We start from the raw sequence: 20380 nt of genomic DNA on the forward strand, positions 1-20380 counted from the left end.
GAACAGGCTGGTGGGTCAGGCACAAGAAAGGGTATACCAGCTTGGGATTTCTCACAAGTCAGGCTGCCCTCGGAAGGAGGTAGCTTTGGGGCAATTCCGGAAAGAGTAGTCTTGGGACTGTGGAAGCAAACCTCCCTTTTCCCTGTCCACTCCTGAAACCATGTGCCCTCTCCCCTTTGCTTCTTTAGACAAATAGGTGTAGTGTCTCCCACGTGCCCAGCGCTGTGCTGGTGTGGAAGAGCCTCAGGTTCAGCGTTAGCCTCCGAGCAGGGCTAAGTGCAGGCGCCCTGCGCGCTGCCTCCCGGGTCCTGGCGAGGCCTCACCTTTGGTGAGCTGGCCATTCTGCCCGCGGCAGGTGTCAGCCACCCAGCTGTGCCGAGGGTCTCCCTCTCCCCTGAGCTCAGGCTCTCTAGCCTTCCTACGGGTTCTGATGCGCACGCATACGAGGCCTTCTCTCTCGTAAGATTTGAAAGAGAAAGAGGAATAGGAACGAACGTTTATCCAGCGCTAGCTTCGTGCCTGGTCCTTTCCTGGCCCCTTTTCAATCAGCTCACTGCTTGCTAAACACAGCAGGCTGTCCGGGTGTTTGCTGAAGCCCCCGTACCTGCTCCTCTCATAGATGACACCTCCTGAGCACAGGGACAACCTGTGGGCTGCAACCAACAGGCGTGGGGCACTCACTCCGGCTTCCAGGCCCTGTGTGGGCTGCTTAGGAGGAAGCGAGCTGGGAGAGGTGGGAGTTCACAGGGTGTGTTCCCAACACACTGGAATTAGGCGTTAGACATTCAAAAGTGATCGCTACCGGCTGAAATTACGTCACTTTACTCAACATATGTCCTCATCAGTAAAGAGTTAAACTTTAACTTTCAAGCATTTTTTCCCTTGTTGTGTTACTTATTTTTTTAAATTATTATTAGTAAAGTTAAAAATAAAGTCAATACAGATGTAGAAGAGAAAAGGTAACAAAGTCTCCCAATCCTGTTCCACAGAAGGAAATAACGTCAGCAGTCTATGTGTGTGATCTGCGTTATCACCACACATACACAGGATTGTAAGGGGGAGATTTGGGAAGAGGGGGTTACACGGTGGGGATCATACCCACATATTACTCTGTAACTATCTCGTTTACTTTAATAATACGGCATGGGCTTCCCTGGTGGCGCAGTGGTTGAGAATCTGCCTGCCAATGCAGGGGACATGGGTTCGAGCCCTGGTCTGGGAAGATCCTACATGCCGCGGAGCAACTAGCCCCGTGAGCCACAATTACTGAGCCTGCGTGTCTGGAGCCTGTGCTCCGCAACAAGAGAGGCCGTGATAGTGAGAGGCCCACGCACCGCGATGAAGAGTTGCCCCCACTTGCCACAACTGGAGAAAGCCCTCGTGCAGAAACGAGGACCCAACGCAGCCATGAATGAATAAATAAATTAATTAAATTAAAGTAATAATAATAATATGGCAAATACAGTCTTCCAGGGGTTTTATATACATTGTTCCCTAGTTGAAAGTCACATGCTATTTCATAGTATGGCTATATAGTATTTTAGTTAACTATTTTTCTATTGATTAACATTGAGGTAATTTCTAGTTTGGGGCCATTGTAAGTAATGCTGCAACACATCCTTGATCAGATGTCCGGAGGTATTGATGCTTTTATTTCTGCAGGATATAAAAGAGGGATTGCACAATCAAAGGGTACATGTGCTTTTGGTTTTTTAAATTAATTAATGGCTGCGTTGGGTCTTTGCTGCTGCGCGCAGGCTTTCCCTAGTTGCGGAGAGTGCAGGCTACTCTTCGTTGCGGTGCATGGGCTTCTCATTGCAGTGGCTTCTCTTGTTGTGGTGCACGGGCTTCAGTAGTTGTGGCACACGGGCTCAGTAGTTGTGGTTCACGAGCTCTAGAGCACAGGCTCAGTAGTTGTGGTGCACGGGCTTAGTTGCTCTGCAGCATGTGAGATCTTCCCGGACGAGGGATCGAACCCGTGTCCCGTGCATTGGCAGGCGGATTCTTAACCACTGCGCCACCAGGGAAGTCCCAAAGAGTACATGTGTTTTTAATTTGAATAGATTTCAGGTTACTTTCTGAAATGATTGTGACCATTAACACATAGCAAGATATAAGAATGCCCACTTCCTGACATTTCTCCAACTTAGCTGCTCATTGCTCCTTTTAATTTTTGATTATCTGAAATACATAGAGAACTTGATTGAAAAATAAAGACATTATTATAGTGTTAGTTAATTCAGAGTAAAATCAAGTAGTAGAAAAAGATTATTAGGACCTAAATAATATAATCATAAAACTGACTTAACAGTGCTATACATACAAATGTATATGTGTATATATGTACACAGTGGAAAACAACATTCCCTTGAGATTGTCCCTGTGCTCAGGGGGTGTTGTCTAGGGGAGGAGCAGGTGCGGAGGGTTTCAGCAAACACCTGGACAGCCTGCTGTGTTTAGCAAGCAGTGAGGTGATTGTAAACTGCCCAGGAAAGGGTCAGGCATGAAGCAGGTACTGGATCAATGTTCATTCCTATTCCTCTTTCTATTTCAAATCTCACAGGAGGAGTGAGAAGGCCTCTTATGCTTGTGCATCAGAACATGTACAAAGGAAAGAGAGCGGCAGATACATGAACACAGTCAGGGAAGGCGGGGAAAGCTCTGAAACGTTTGCTCTAGCTGAAGCCCTGGGCAGTAATGGACAGAAACTGAACTTAGAGCTAGGGCTGAGGCTCCATCTAGTGGTTGCTCCTGGGAGAGCAGGCTGTGATTGCAGGAGCAATTTGCAAGGAATTCAGCCGTGTTCCCATTTCTTCCTTCCACAATGCTCTTGAGACGCAAGAGTTCTTTTATTCCAAAACAACCATTTGTAACATTTTGTTAAATTTACTTCCAGATTTCACTCTATAAACAAATTTTATGTACTTAACATGGTTATGATCATGCCATCTAAAGAGGCTTTAATTTTCCAAGATTTCACATCCTGCACTTTGTTTCTTTAAAGCTCTTTTAAGTTGAGAAATACAGAATCATACAGAAAAGCATAGTACACAAATGTGTAGATAATATATTTCTGTGAAACAAACTCTGAGTAACCTCCACCTGAGTCAAGAAACACCACACTACTACCCTTCCTGCTCCGAGAATCCTTCCTCCTAACTGGCCCTAGCCTCTGTGCCAACTTCTATGATATTCACTTCCTTGCCTTCATTATAATTTTACTGCTTAACTTGCACCCCCAAACGATGTAGTTTACTTTTGCCTGGTTTTGAACTTTACATAAATACAACCATATGTATTCCTTTAAACCTTACCCATTCTGTTTGCTCTGATTACGTTAAGACTCATCCTTGTGGTGTGCGTCTAAAGTTCTTTTATTTTCATCATTATGTACAATGACTTCAGATCAGCATACCACAATGTGTGTATCAGTCAGCTGTTGCTGCTAGGACAGTTCGTGCCCAGGTGCCTACTGCACGTGCACATGCATTTCTGTTGGGTGCACCTCCTAGGAGTGAAATGGCTGGGTCATTGGGGCATGCCTATCTTCAGCTTTACTACACACTGCCAAATATTATTCCAAAGTGATTGTGCCAGTTTACACTCCCTCTGTAAGAGTTTCCTTTGCCCCATATTCTCATTAACGTTTGCTTGATGTTGTCAAGCAATTTTAGCCATTCTGCTCGGTGGGTAGAGGTGGTCCTAATTTGCATTTCCCCAATGTCTGAAGAGGCTAAGCGCCCTTTAAATGCTTTTTGACAATTTGGATATTCTCTTTGGGGCTGTGTCTGACCTAATCTCTTGTCCATTTGTCAATGAGGTTGTCTTTTTCTTACTGACTGTACGTATTCTGGATACAATTGCATTGTTGGTTAATGTGCCACCGATATCATTTCCCACTCCATGGCTTGTCTTTTTCTTTCTTTGGTGGTATCTCTTGCTGAACAGAAGTTCTTAATTTTAATGTTTTCAAGTGTATCCATCTACTCTCTACCCCCAGGTCATGACTAGAATCCCCTAAATTACCTTTTTTAAAGCTTTCGTGGACTTGTTTTTTACATTTAGGTCTCTGAGATGTCTAAAACTGAACTTTGTGTTCCATTGGCCTGTCTCTCCATCCCTGTGCCATTTCAGAGTCTTCATCACTGTAGCTGTATGTACTGTTGCCGTCCAGGTGACCACATCCTCTCGCCTTGTTCTTTTTCAATTTGATAGATATTTATTGAACACCAGCTGTGGGCCAGGCAATATTCTAGGCACTAGCATTGAAGAATCTATAAAGCTCTCTGTCCTCAAGAGAAGGGCAGGTGTGGTGAGAGTGAATAAATAGTTGGGCAAATAAGATTATTTCAGATATTGAAAGGAGTACAAAAAATGAAATGTAATTAAGAAATTGAAAAGGTTAATGAGATGGGGGCTCCCTTGGCTTAGAAGTGTGGAGTCTAACATTAGAGCCTCTCAGGTGGCCCTCTCAAGTCCAGCCCAACTTCTCAGTGTCCTGGAAGAATTCCCTCACCTACAGACAGCCATATCATTTAGCCCTCCACAATGTTGGCTTACACTGGGGAGATCATAGCATACTTGTGTGTGTTTGTATGATGGAGAACAGGAGGAAGCAGTCCTCGGGGGTAAAAGGTGCTGTTTACATGTAGAGATTTCTTCGCTTTTCAATTTCAGGTGCAGGGGCAAAGAACTTATGATTCCAGGAAAAGCAATTTCTAGCATCTTATTGATAATCTTACTTGTACATAGATTGGTTTGCACTCCTGGCTAAGGGGGCTTAGAAGGAAACCAAGATCAAGGGGAAGCAAGAAGAGGAATAGCTGTGGGAGGGTGAGAGGAACAGGGGAACCTAGAAATTTAGAACACCTGTGCATGTTTTGTTCCCCACTCTGTTACTTACTAACCCTGAACCTTGGAATAAGACCACATCAGGACTCAGTTTCCTTAAATGTAAGGATGGGACTAGGTGATCTCTTAGGTCTCTGCTAGGTATAGCATCAACTTTATGAATGAATGCTGAGTAGTTTTCCTGACCTTCACCCGTACTCTTCTCTGACTGGGGTAGCAAGGATCCAAGGTGCTGTTTCTACTTAGATTTTAAATGAGGATGGCAGGAGTACATTGTGAACATTTTCCAACCTTGAAAAATCTTTTGTATTCTAAAATTTATATGGAGAGGAACAGTCCCTAGAATAACTAAAACGATTTTGAAAAAACATAATAAAGTGAGAGGAATCTGCCTACTCAATATTAGTTAAGGCTACTCTATAAAGTATTCAAGATATTATGGTATTGGGGGAGGGATAGACACATAGATCACTAGAAAAGAGTAGAGAACCCCAAAACAGACCAACACAAATATACTCAACTGGTTTCTAGGTGAAACAACAATTCAATGGAAGAACAATAGTCTTTTCAACAAACAGTGCTAAGGCATTTGGACATCCATGGGAAAAACAAACTCAACCTAAACGTCACACATTATTCAAAAACAACTCAAAATTAATTAATCACACATTCCAAAGTAAAACATAACACTATATAGTTTTTAGAACAGGAGAAAGTCTTTGGGTCTAGAAGATAGTAAAGAGTACATCCATAATGGAAAAAAATGATAAATTGGACTACATTAAAATCAAAAAACTTTTGCTCTGCAAAGACTCTGGTAGGAGGATGAAAAGATAAGCTACACATTGGGGGGACTTTATTTGCCAACCACATATCCAACAGAGTAGTTCTAGAATGTAAAAGAACTCTCAAAACTCAACAGTAAAAATACAAACAGTCCAACTAGAAAACAGACAAAAGACATTTCATCAAAGAGGATATACAGATGGCAAATGTGCACATCAAAAGAGGATTGACATCGTTAACCATCAAAGAAATGCAAATTTAAAACACAATCAGAATGATTAAAATAAACATATATCAGAATTCCAAATACTGGTAAGGATGTGAAGAAACAGTATCTTGCACATTTCTGGTAGGAATGTGAAACAGTACAGTTACTCTGGAAAAAGGTCTGGTAGTTTATTATGAAGCTACGCCTGGGTTTATCGTATGACCCAGCAACTGCACACTCTTGTGTTTGTCTCAGGGAAATGAAACTTAATTTACACATAAACCTAATACGTACATGTTCATAGCAGCTTTGTTCATAATAGCCCTAAACTGGAAACAACCCAGATATCCTTCTATGGGTGGATGGTTAACAAAGTGTGGTACATCCATATCATGGAATAGTATTATAATATAGTATAGTAGTAGTATTCCGTGGTATGAATAAGAGTGAACTATTGATTCATGCAACAATTTCAATGGATCTCCAGGGAATTACAATGAGCAGGAAAAAAGACAATACCAAAAGGTTATATATTATAGAAACCCATCCATATAACGTTCTTAAAGTGAAAAAAATAAAGAGATGATGAATGTATTAGTCGTTGCCAGAGGTTAGAGGAGAGCCAAGTGGGTGAGGTTATAAAAGGATCCTGAAGTGATGACACTGTTCTGTATCTTGACTGTGGTGGTGGATACTTGAACCTACATGTGTGATAAAACTGCATAGAACTAAATATACCACACACACACACGCACACGCACACACACAAATAACTGAAGGAAACAGGGAAATCTAAGTAAGGTCTGTCAGTTGTATCAGTGTTTCATCCTGGTTGTGATATTAAAGTGTACCATTGTGAGAATCTGAGTACAAAGTACACAGGATCTCTCTGTAGTATTTCTTACATCTGCATGAGTATCTACAATTATATCAAACTTAAAAGTTTAATTAGAGAAAAACATTTATACCATTAGTTTAATAGCTGCGTGGTATTCATTTATATGTAGGCATCATAATTGCTAACCAATTTTCTACTGTTTTGAACAGTTAGGTTGTTTACAACTTTTTAAATAATGCCACATTGAACATCCTTATAAATAAGCTTTGGGGAATGCTTTGTTCTCCCTGTTTGTGAGGGTAGGGGTTTTTGCCTTTTACTTTTAAAAAGTTATCAAAATTATGCATGCATATAGTTATAAAATGGTGCTAAGATAGTGCTTCTTAGAGTTTAAAGTGCATCTAGATCACCTGGGCTCTGTTGGGATATGGGTTCTGACTAGGTGTATGGGCGAGACCTGAGGACGCAGTTCTAACCAGCTTCCATGTGATGTGACACTGCTGATCTCCTCCACCCCCAACTCGGAATAATGAAGGGTTAGAAGGCTTCCTTTGAAAACAAGATAGCGGCTTGGCTCGTCCCTCCCCCACCTAGAGACAATCAAGTTAGGTTTTAATAATAATTTTAAACTGCTGTTTTGATTTATTATTTAAGATGTTATCTATTAACCTCCAGTCATGGTAGTCATGAAGAATCAGCATCTCGAATTCCGTCCCCTCTGCATTCCTATCCTCCTAATATCTTTCCCACTTTATGGCTAAATCAGCAGCAAGTGTTTATATCATTGTGGGCGTGCAAATATTATTCAATGTAAAGCCAAGTAGTGGACTATAGTGACACTTCTTTTTTTTTTTTCTGGAGTTAATAATGGTTGCATTTTTCAAATGTGTGATTTTCTGTAAGTCTCTCCTTAAACTTAACTCTCTCTCAGATCACCTATAACCCATTTTCCAAATGTTCAAACATGTCAGTATTCTATCAAGTCTCTCCTTTCTCCTAGAGGCCTTCCTCCTGAAACCCTCTGACCTACTGCTGTAATTCCGATGACTTGTTCTCCAGGAATTCTGCATAACTTTCTTCTCTGATTTCCTGTTTCTTGGATCCTGTGTCTACCTTTACTCCTATATTGTGCTCAAAAATATCTCCCTGTAGCTTCCTAAGAAAGAGTACATAGGAGGTATAGATGTAGAGTTTTTTGCATGTCTGAAAAAAAAAATCTTTTTTTTTAACTTTTATACTTGGTGGATAGTTGGGCTTTGTGTAGAACTCCCAGTTGCAATTACTCTTCAGAAACCTGAAGGCACTGCTTCACTGTGCTCTAGTATCAAATGCTGCTGGTGAGAAGCATCATGATGTTGTTCCCAGCCATTTGTGTATGGCCTGGGTTTTTTTTTTTTTTAATTTAGAAGCTTTTAGGGGTTTCTCTTTTATCCCTATTGTTGTTAAATATCTTATTGTTAATCCCGGATGTGAGTTTCTTTTTATTCACTGTACCCATTCAGTCTAGATATTCAACCTTTCCTACTGGGAAAAATATGTATTATTTACTTGATAATTTCCTTCCCTCCTTTCCCCCTGGAATTCCTGTTAGAGGTTGTAACTCCTTGACAAGGCTCTAATATTCTTCCCATTTCCACATTCCCTCCCGTCATCTTTGATTTATTTATTTTTTTTGGAAAGATTTTCTCAAGTTTATTTCCAACCCTCCTATTGAATTTTTCCATTGTTCATTGTTCTCTAATTTTATTTTGTAATAAAAAAGGCTTTTTTCTGATTATACTAATTATCCATTCTCATTAAAAGGATTCCAACAATACATTAAAATATAGAGAACGTAAAAAATTCCCTGTAGGTTAATATTCAGAATATACAAACAGCTCATACAACTCAAAACCAAAGAAACAAACAACCCAATCAAAAAATGGGCAGAAGATATAAATAGACATTTCTCCAAAGAAGATATACAGATGGCCAAGAGGCACATGAAAGGATGTTCAACATCGCTAATTATTAGAGAAATGCAGATCAAAACCACAATGAGGTATCACTTCACACCCGTGTATACTCATACGCTGTTGGTGGGAATGTAAATTGGTACAGCCACTATGGAAAACAGTATGGCTGGCTGTTCCTTAAAAAATTAAAAATAGAGTTGCCATATGATCCAGCAATCCCACTCCTGGACATACATCCAAAGAAAACTCTAATTCAAGAAGATATATGCACCCCAGTGTTCAGAGCAGCACTATTTACAATAGCCAAGACATGGAAACAACCCAAGTGCCCATCAACAGACGATTGGTTTAAAAAGATACGGTATAGCTTTGTGACCACCTGGAGGGGTGGGATAGGGAGGGTGGGAGGGAGGGAGACGCAAGAGGGAAGAGATATGGGAACATATGTATAACTGATTCACTTTGTTATACAGCAGAAACTAACACACCATTGTAAAGCAATTATACCCCAATAAAGATGTTTAAAAAAAAAGATATGGTATAGATATACAATGAAATATTACTCAGTCATGAGAAAGAATGAAATATTGCCATTTGCAGCACCATGGATGGACCTAGAGAATATCACACTAAGTGAAGTAAGTCAGATAGAGAAAGGCAAGTACTATATGATATCACTTATATGTGGAATCTAAAAATAATACAAATGAATCTATATACAAAACAGAAAGAGACTCACAGACATAGAAAACAAATTTATGGTTACCAAAGGGGAAATGGAGTCGGGGGGGAGGGATAAATTAGGAGTATGGGATTACCGGATACAAACTACTATGCATAAAATAGATAAACAACAAGGATTTACTGTATAGCACAAGGAACTATATTCAACATCTTGTAATAAACTATAATGGAAAATAATCTGAAAAAATATATGTATCTATAACTGAATCACTTTGCTGTACACCTGAAACTAACACAATATTGTAAACCAGCTACACTTCAATAATAATTTTTTTTAAGCCCTGTAGTCATATGCATTTGTGGTAGTCAACCTAACATTTAGGTGACCATCATTTTATTCTTCCTTTCATACAAACACACTGTAGCAAAGCCACACATACGATTTGATATAAACAGGCTCTCATTTGTGTTGTTTTATCACAGATGCTCTTCCTGCCCTCCTCCCACCTCAGTGTCACCGCACAGTGGCCTCCATTAGCATGTGCCTACCACCTAGTGAATGGCCTCTAGATTTTCTCCGTAGTCTATAATCATAAACAGATGCATATACACGTGTACATGCATACACGCCTATACTAACACTGCAGACGCCCTTTCTGTGTCTTATACTCACCGCCTGACAACAATCACATTCATGAATGTGAATATCTCCACAGTACTTGTAGTTCTAAGTAATAGCTGCATAATATTCCATGGTGTGAGTGTATCAAAATTTGCTCATTTCACCTGTATATAGCTACACACTTTTTTTCCAGTTCCTGGCAGCTACAAATATTAATTTAGTAAACCCCATTTTATATATAACCCTATAGATAGGTATATTTTAGTGAATACAGTCTCAGGAATGGCATTGCCAACGATTATAAGAATTTTAATAGGTTCCAGATTGCCTTCCAGAAAGGCCATACTAATTCATATTTCCAGTAGCTTTTTATATTTCTCCTCATCTCCATCAGTAATGAGCATTATAATCTTATAATTCTTGGGTTCGGTTTGATATTGCTGCTTATGTTTTAAATTCTTATTTTGATTCAATTTTTTAGCACATATTTATTTAATTAGAGTTGCTTTTTCTTATTCCCTCTTATTCTTTTTTAAACGTTTATTTTAAAATAATTAGAGTCACAGGAAGTTGAAAATTAATACAGAGAAGTCCAGTGTACCCTTTACACAGTTCCCCAAAGGTAACATCTTACATAACTACAGAACAACATCAAAGCCAGGAACTGACATTGGAAGAACGTGTGTGTGTGTGTTTCTGTGCCATTTGATCACATATGTAGATTCATGTGACAACCACCACCAGCCAGATACATCCTATTCCACCAGCCTCATGCTACTACCCTCTGCAGTCAAAACTTACTTCCCCTCCCCTAAGCAATTTCAACCACTAATCTGATCTCCATCTCTATGATTTTGTCATTTCAAAAATGTTACCTTTTGAGATTTGCTCTTTTCACTCAGCATAAATCCAGTGATTTTCATTGAGTTGTTGTGTGTATCCATTCCTTTTTATTGCTGAGTACCATTCCATGGAATGGCTTTACCATATTTTCCTTAACCAATTACCTGTTGAAGGACATTTGGGTCGTTTCCAGTTTGGGGCTATCACAAATAAAGCTCCTATAAAGATTTTTGAACAGGTTTTTTTGTGGACAAAGGTTTTCATTCCTCTGGGGTAAATGTCCCATCAGTGTGACTGCTGAGTTGTATGGTAAGTATATGTTTAGTTTTTTAAGAAAGTGCCAATTTTTTTCCAGAGTGGCTGTACCATTTTACATCCCCACCATCAATATATGAGAGATCTGGTTTTCTGCATCCTTGCCAACATTTGAAATTTTAGATGTATTTCATTTTAACTGTACTAATAAGCATGTCGTGATCTCATGATTCTGACATACATTCCATGAGGGCTAGTGATGTTGAACATTTTTCATGTACTTATTCACTGTCTTAGCTCGGGCTGCTATAACAAAATACCACACACTCCAGCTTAAAAAACAACAGAAATTTATTTCTCACATTTCTGGAGGCCAGGAAGTCCAAGATAGAGGTATTAGCAGATTCAGTGTCTGGTGAGAACTCTCTTCCTAGACAGCCTCTTCACTGTAATGTCACATGGCAGGAGAGGGAAGGGAGCTCTCTGGGGCCTCTTTTATTAGGGCACTAATCTCATGCAAGAGGGCTCTACCCTCATGGCCTAATTACCTCCAAAGGCCCCGTATCCTCTATACCATCACCTTAGGGAGTTAGGATTTCAACATGTGAATTTGGGGGGACACAAATATTCAGCCTATAGCATTTGCCATACCCATATATCTTCCTCAGTGAAAAGTCTTTTCATATTTTTGCTCATTCTCTAATTGAATTGTTGATTTTTACAGTGGAGTTTTGAGAGTTCTTTTTTATGAGGTATATTGGACATATAACATTGTGTAACTTTAAGGTGTACAACATGTTGATTTGATAGAATTATATATTGCATTTTATATTGCAATATGATTACCACTGTTAGCTAGCATCTCTATCATGTCACATAATTTTCATTTCTTTTTTGTTGTGATAACATTTAAGATCTAATCCCTTAGCAACTTTGCAATTTATAATACGGTATTGTTGACTATAATCACTATGCTGTGCATTAGGTCTCTAGGGCTTGTTCATCCTCTAGTTGCAAGTTTGTACCCTTAAACAAAATCTCCAAAATTACCCTGCCCCCTAGCCCCTGGTAACCACCATTCTACTCTCTGATTCTACAAGTTCAGCTTTTTTAGATTCCACATGTGACTGATACCATACAGTGTTTGTCTTTCTCTGTCTCACTTATCTCACTTACCCTAATGCCCTCGAGGTCCATCCATGTTGTCAGAAATGGCAGGATGTCCTCCTTTCTCGTGGCTGAAATATATACCACATCTTCTTTATCCATTCATTCATTGATGGACACTTAAGTTGTTTCCATATCTTGGCTATTATGAATAATGTTGTCAAGCATGGGAGTGCAGATATCTCTTTGATATCCCATTTCCATACCCTTTGGCTATATACCCAGAAGTGGGATTGCTTAATCATATGGTAGTTCTACTTTTAATTTTTTGAGCAAACTCTATATTATTTTTCATAGTAGCTGAACCAATTTACATTCCCACCAATAGTGCACAAGGGTTCCATTTTCTTCATATCCTTACCAACACTTGTTATCTCTTATCTTCTTGATGATAGCTACTCTGATAAGTGTGAGGTTGTATCTCACTGTGGTTTGATTTTCATTTCCCTGATGATTAGTGATGTTGAGCATCTTTCCATGTACCTGTTGTCCACTTGTATGTCTTCTTTGGAAGAAATATCTGTTCAGTTCCTCTGCTTATTTTTCAATCAAATTGTTTGGTTCTTTGGTTACTGAGTTGTGTGAATTCTTTACATATTTTTGATATTAACTCCTTATCCAATATATGGTCTGCAAATATTTTCTACTCTTTTGTAGGTTGCCTTTTCATTTAGTTGATTGGGTTTTTTGTTTGTTTTTGCTGTGCAAAAGCTTTTCAGGGCTTCTCTGGTGGCGCAGTGGTTGAGAGTCCGCCTGCCGATGTAGGGGACATGGGTTCGTGCCCCGGTCCCGGAAGATCCCACATGCCGTGGAGCGGCTAGGCCCGTGAGCCATGGCCGCTGAGCCTGTGCGTCCGGAGCCTGTGCTCCGCAACGGGAGAGGCCACAACAGTGAGAGGCCCACGTACCGCAAAAAAAAAAAAAAAAAAAAAAAGCTTTTCAATTTGATGTAGCCCAGACTTTTGCTTTTGTTGCTTATGCTTTTGGTGTCATATCCCAAAATCATTACCAAGACCAATGTCAAGGAGCTTCCTCTTTGTTTTCTAAAAGTTTTACTGTATTCGGACTCATGTATTTTTGTTTTTTGGGTTTTTTTTTCCCCTCACAGTTCTGGGGTCTGGGAAATCTAAGATCAAAATGCCAGCCCATTCAGTTTTTGGTGAGGGCTCTCTTCCTGGTTTGCAGGCAGTCACGTTTCCAGTCTTATGTTTATGTGTTTAATCCATTTCAAGTTAATTTTGTGAGTAGTGTAAGATGGGGTCCAATTTCATTTTTCTGCATGTGGTTATTTAGTTTTCTAGATAGATATCCTTTGTTGAAGTGTATCAGGGTAATTCTGGCCTTGTAAAATGAATTTGTAAGTATTCTCTCTTCTTCAATTTTTTGGAAAGTTTAAGAAGAATTGGCATTAATTCTTATTTAAATGTTTGGTAGAATTCTCCTTTGAGACCAACTGGTTGTGAGCTCTTTTGTGTTGGGAAATATATGATTTGGTCTGTTTAGATTTTCTATTGCTTCATGATTCAGTCTTGGTAGGTTGTATGATCTAGGAATTTATCCATTTTCTTTAGGTTATTCAATTTGGTTACATATAACTGTCAATAGTAGTCTCTGATGATCCTTTGTATTTGTGTGGTATCACCTGTAATATCAACTCTTTCATTTCTGATTTTATTTATTTGAGTCTTTGCTCTTCTTTTCCTAGTTAGTCTAGCTAAAGGTTTGTCAATTTTGTTTATCTTTTCTAAAAAATAACTTAGTTTCGTGACCTTTTCTATTGTTTTTCTGGTCTCCATTTCATTTATTTATGTTCTTATCTTTGTTATTTACTTCCTTCTGATAATTTGGGCTCAGTTTGTTGTTGTTCTTTTTCTGGTTCCTTGAGGTATAAAGTTATGTTGTTTATTTGAGATCTTTTTTCTTATTGTAGGTATTTATCGCTGTAAATTTCCCTCTAAGAACTGCTTTTGCTGCATCCCCTAGGTTTTGGTGTATTGTGTTCCATTTTCATTTCTTTCAAGATATTTTTATTTCAATTTTTATTTCTTCTTTGACCCATTGGTTGTTCAGGACTGTGTTGTTTAATTTCCACATACTGATATGTTTTGATTTTCCAGTTTTCCTTCTGTCATTGATTTATAGTCAAACTATTGTCTAGAAAGATATCTGGTAATATTTCAATCTTCTTAAATTTCCTAAGACTTTTTTTTGTGACTTATCATATGATCTATCCTGGAGAATGTTCTGTGTATGCTTGAGAGCAATGTGTATTCTGCTGCCATTGGATGGAATGTTATGAATATGTTTGTTTGATCCATTTGGTCTAAAGTATAGTTCAAGTCCAAAATTTTCCTATTGATTTTATCTTTTCTAAAAAGATAAACACTGGAGTCTCCTATCCTACTATTGTATTATTTTCTACTTCTCCCTTCAGATATGTTACTTATCGCCTTAGTATATTTAGCTACTCCAGTGTTGGGTGCTTTATACTTATGACTGTTATATCTTCTTCATGAATTGACCCCTTTACCATTATAATATGACCTTCTTTATCTCTTATTACAATTTTTAGCTTAAAGTTTATTTTGTCTGATATAAGTATAGCTACCCTGCTCTCTTTTGATTTCCACATGCATGGAATATCTTTTTTCATCCCTTCTCTTTGAGCCTATGTGACCGTAAATCTGATTGAGTCTCTTGTAAGCAGCATATATTTCTTTCTTTTTTAATCCATTCAACCACTCTCTGCCTTCTGATTAGAGAATTTAATCTATTTACATTTAGAGTATTTACTGATAGGAAAGGACTTATTAATCCAATTTTGTTAATTGCTTCCTGGCTGTTTTGTAGTTCCTTTGTTCCTTTCTTCCTCTCTTTCTGTCTTCCTTTGTGAATGGATGATTTTTCATAATGGTATGCTTTGATTCCCTTCTCTTTATCTTTTTTGCATCTACTATAGGTTTTTGCTCTGAGGTTAACATGAGGCTTACATAAAACATCTTATAGGTAAAACATTCTCTTCTATGCTGATAACAACTTCAATCATATACAAAAACTCTACACTTTTATTCACTCCCCCTTTATGTTTTTGATATCATAATTTACTTATTTTTATATTGTATTTTTATTAACAAATTATTGTAACTTTAGTTAATTTTTATACTCTTGTCCTTTAACTTTTATACTGGATTTAAATGGTTAATACACCACAATATTACAGTATTAGAGTGTTCTGAATTTGACTATATCTTTAACTTTACCAGTTAAAGTGTACCAGTGTGTTGTACATTTTCATATGTTTTCATGTTACTAATTAGCATCCTTTCATTTCAGCTTGTGGAATTCCTTTCTACATTTCTTATAAGGCAGGTCTAGTGACGATCAATTCCCTCAGCTTTTGTTTTTTGTGGGAAAGTCTTTATCTCTCCTTCATTTCTGAAGGATGACTTTGCCAGGTAGAGTATTCTTGCTTGGCAGTTTCTTACTTTCAACACTTTGAATATATCATCCCACACTCTTCTGGCCTATAAAGTTTCTGCTGAGAAATCCGCTAGTAGCCTTTTGGGGGTTCCCTTGTAAGTTACAAACTTCTTTTCTCTTGCTTCTTTTAAGATTCTCTCTTTGTCTTTGATTTTTAACAGTTTTAATATAATATGTCTTGAAGAGGTTCTACTTAAGTTGACTTTGTTTGGTGACTTGTAGGTTCATGAATTTGGCTATCCAAATCTTTCCCCATATTTGGGGAATTCTCAGCCATTATTTCTTTAAATAAGCTTTCTGCCTCCACTCCCTCTCTTCTCCTTTTGGAACTCCAATAATTCACAAATTGGTTCTTTTGAGGTATCTGATGGATCATATAGTTTTCCTTCGTTCTCCTCTAACTGGATAATTTCAAAGTTCCTGTCTTCTGTCTCACAGATTCTTTCTTCTGCTTGATCCATCCTGCTGTTGATGCTTTCTACTGCATTTTTCATTTCATACGTTGTATTTTCCACTCAGAATTTCTGTTTGGTCCTTTTTATTTTTTTAGATATAACTGACATACAACATTATATTAGTTTCAGATGTACAACATAATGATTCAATATGTGTATATATTGTGAAATGATCACCACAATAAGTCTAATTAACATCTGTCACCATACACAGTTACAGAATTTTTTTCTTGTCATGGGAACTTTTAAGATCTACTCTCTTAGCAACTTTCAAACATGCAATACAGTATTATTAACTGTAATTGCCCTGGTGTATATTATATCCCCATGGCTTATTTATTTTATAGCTGGAAGTTTGTACCTTCTGACTCCCTTCACTTCTTTCACCCACCTCTCCATCCCCCACTTCTGGCTACCACCAATCTGTTCTCTGTATCTATGAGCTTTTGTTTTTAGATTCAACATATAAGTGAGATCATAAAATAAATCATAAATCTTTCTATGTCTTATTTTGAAAATTTAGTATAATGCATTCAAAGTCCATCTATGTTGTCACAAATTGCAAGATTTCATTCTATTTTATGGCTAAATAATATTCCATTGTGTATATACATATACCACATTTTCTTTATCCATTCATATATCAATGACACTTTGGTTGTTTCTATATCTTGGCTATTGTAAATAATGCTGCAGTGAACACAGGGGTGCATGTATCTTTTCAAGTTAGTGATTTCATCTTCTTCAAATACGCAGAGGTGGAATTTCTGGTTCAGATGGTAGTTCTAATTTTAATTTTTTGAGGAACTTCTATACTGTTTTCTGTAGTGACTGTACAAATTTACATTTCCACCAACAGTGCATAAGGGCTCCCTTTTCTCCACAACCTTGCCAACACTTGTTATTTCTCATCTTTTTGATGATTCTGACAGGTGTGAGATGATATCTCATTGTGGTGTGGATTTGCATTTCCCTGATGATTAGTCTGTTGAGCATCTTTTTATGTACCTGCTGGCCATCTTATGTCTTCTTTGGAAAAGTGTGCATTCAGGTCTTTAATCAAATTGTTATTGGGTTTTTTTGTATGTTTTTTGTTTTTGAGCTGTATGAGTTCTTTATATATTTTGGATATTAACCCCTTATCTGGTATATTATTTGCAAATACTTTCTCCCATTCAACAGGTTACCTTTTCATTTCATTGATGGTTTCCTTTGCTGTGCAGAAACTTTATAGTTTGATATAGTCCCACTTGTTAATTTCTGCTTTTGTTCCTTTGCGTTTGGTGTAAAATCCAAAAAAATCTTCACCAAAACCAATGTCAAGGAGCTTACTGCTTACGTTTCTTCTAGGAGTTTTATGGTTTTGGGTTGTACATTCAAGCCTTTAATCCATTTTGAGTTGATTTTTGTGTATGGTGCATGATATTCTTTTGCATGTGGATGTCCAGTTTCCCAACAACATTTATTGAAGAAACTGTCCATCCCACCATATATTCTTGGCTCCTTTGTCATAAATTAATTGCTCATACATGAGTGAGTTTATTTCTGAGCTTTCAATTCTGTTCCATTGATCTATGTGTCTTTTTTTATGTCACTAATGTTTTGATTACAATACTTTGTAATATAGTTTGAAATTAGGAAGCACAATGCCTCTAGCTTTGTTCTTCTTTCTTAAAATTGCTTTGGCTATTTGGGGTCTTTTGTTGCTCCACACAAATTTTAGGATTATTTGTGCTATGTCTGTGAAAAAAGCTATTGGAAGTTTGATAGGTATTGCATTGAAACTGTAGATTGCTATAAGTAGTGTGGCCATTTTAACAATATTAGTTCTTCTAACCCATGAGCACAAAACATCTTAACATTTATTTCTGACATTTATCTTCTTTGATTTCATTCATCAAAGTCTTATAGTTTTCAGTGAACAAGGCTTTCATCTTCTTAGTTATATTTATTCCTAGGTATTTTATTCTTTTGATGCAATTGTAAATAAGAATGTTTTCTTAATTTCTCTTTCTGCTAGTTTGTTATTAGTATATAGAAATGCAACATATTTCTGTATATTTTGTATCCTGCAACTTTACTGAATTCATTTATTAGTTCTAAAAGTTTTTGGTGGAGTCTTTAGGGTTTTATATATATAACATCAACTCATCAGCAAATATGACAGTTTTACTTCTTCCTTTCCAATTTGAATGCCTTTTATTTCTTTTTCCTGCCTAATTTCTGTGGCTAGGACTTCCAATACTATGTTGAATAAAAGTGATACAAGTGGGCATCTTTGTCTTGTTCCTGATCTTAGAGGAAAATCTTTCAACTTTTCACCATTGAATGTGATGTTTACTGTGGGCTTGTAATAGATGGTCTTTATTATGTTGAGGTATGTTCCCTCTATACCCACTTTGTTGAGAGTTGTTTGGTTCCTTTTTTAATTAATGATTTTTATCTTTGTTAAACTTCTCATTTTGTTCATGTATTGTTTTCTTGATTTTGTTGAATTATATTTCTGTGTTTTCCTGGGGCTCATTGAGTTTCCTTAAAAACTATTTTGAATCTTTATCAGGTAAATTGCAGACTTCTATGTCTTTGGGATAGGTTACTGGAATATTACTGTGATCTTTGGTGGTGTCATGATTCCTTGATTTTTCATGTTCCTTGATTTTTTGTGTTGCTATCTTCAAGTTGAAGTAGCGGTCACCTCCTCCAGTCTTTTCTAACTGCCCTCAGGAGAGAAATGCCTGCTGTCAGCCCTGCTAGTGATTCTGAGGTTTTCTCAGACCTTCTATGAACATACTTGTTCCATGCTTCTACTCCCTCTTCTGGAAGATTTCATAAGTTTTTATGCCTTCTACTGATCCTGCAAAACACCAGCTGGTGTGACAGTCTCCCTTTTGTTTTCTACAAGGTGACACTAAAACTCAAATTTGTGCTTTCTTCCAGACCTACAGATTCAGGCTGGTTTTACTCAGGTGCTCACTAGCCAGCCACTTTTTCCATCTTTTTTATTTCAGCCTACCTATATCATTATATCTGAAATGAGTTTCTTATAGCCTGAATATAGTTGGCTGTTGTTTTTAATCCATTTTGCCCTTCTCTGTTTTTAATTGATCTTTTTATATATACTATTTACCATTTATATTTAAAGTAATTGTTAGGGCTTAAGTCTGCCTTTTTATTTTTCATTATTTTTGTTTCATATTTATCATTTCTGTGTTCTTTTTCTGCAGTTTTATACATTATTTGAGTATTATTTTAGAATTCCAATTTTATGTATTATAGCTTACTTGAGTCTCTTTTTATAATTTTTTTAGTGGTTGCTTTAGGTATTACATTCTACATATACAACTTATCATGGTCTACTGGTGTGGACACTTTACCAGTTCAAGTGAAATGTAGGAAGCTTACCTCCCTTTAAGTCCCTTTACCTTACCCTGTTTATAATTGTCTTAAATATTTCCTCTAAATAGATTGAGAACTACATCAGACAATGTTATAATTTTTGCTTTGAGCATCAAACATAATTTAGAAATCTCAAGAGAAGGAATGTCTGTTGTTTTTACCCATATTTTTACTGTTTACATTGTCCTTTTTTTCCCAATGTTTGTTGCAAGATGCTTTCTTTTATCATCTGTTTCAAAACTTCCTTTAGTCATTTTTTAAAGGTATATCTGATGGCAACAAATTCTCTCAGTTTCCTTCCTCTGAGAGTGTCTTGATTTTTTCCTTCATTTCTGAAGAACATTTTCACTGGATATAGGATTCTGCATTAACAATTGTTTTCTTGATGAGTGACTCTTGAAAATGTTGGGCCACTTCTTTCTGGTCTTCATGGTTTCTGATAATGTCATTTAAATAGCCTTTCCCTTACAGGAAAGGTGTCTTTTCTATCTCGCTGCTTTCAACATTTGTCTTTTTTGTCCTTAGATTTCAGAAGTTTGATTATGAAGTTTCTTCATGTAGATTTCTTTGAGTTCGTCTAATTTCAGATCTGTAGTTTCATGTCTTTTGCCAAATTTTGGAAAATTTTAACTATTATTTCTTTGACTACATTTTCACCCCCACTTACTTTCTTCTCTCTTTTTTGGATTCCAGTACCCTAGTGTTTGATCTTTCTTTATCTTTCACAGGGGCTTGAGCCTTTTTTTTTTTTTCAGTTTGTTTTCTCTTTTTTGTTTATATTGTGTAATTTCTATTGTTCTATCTTCAAGTTCAGTGATCCTCTGTCCTCTCCATTCTCCCA

At 37.2% G+C, this 20380-nt stretch overlaps 1 protein-coding gene across 1 annotated transcript in view; it reads left to right on the plus strand.

Moving 5' to 3' along the window:
* LOC101275616 (uncharacterized) overlaps positions 1-20380 on the plus strand; it is a 253173-nt gene that overhangs the window by 113301 nt on the left and 119492 nt on the right.

The sequence above is a fragment of the Orcinus orca genome, chromosome 7, assembly GCF_937001465.1.
Source record: "Orcinus orca chromosome 7, mOrcOrc1.1, whole genome shotgun sequence".
In the NCBI taxonomy this organism is placed as follows: Eukaryota; Metazoa; Chordata; class Mammalia; order Artiodactyla; family Delphinidae; genus Orcinus; species Orcinus orca.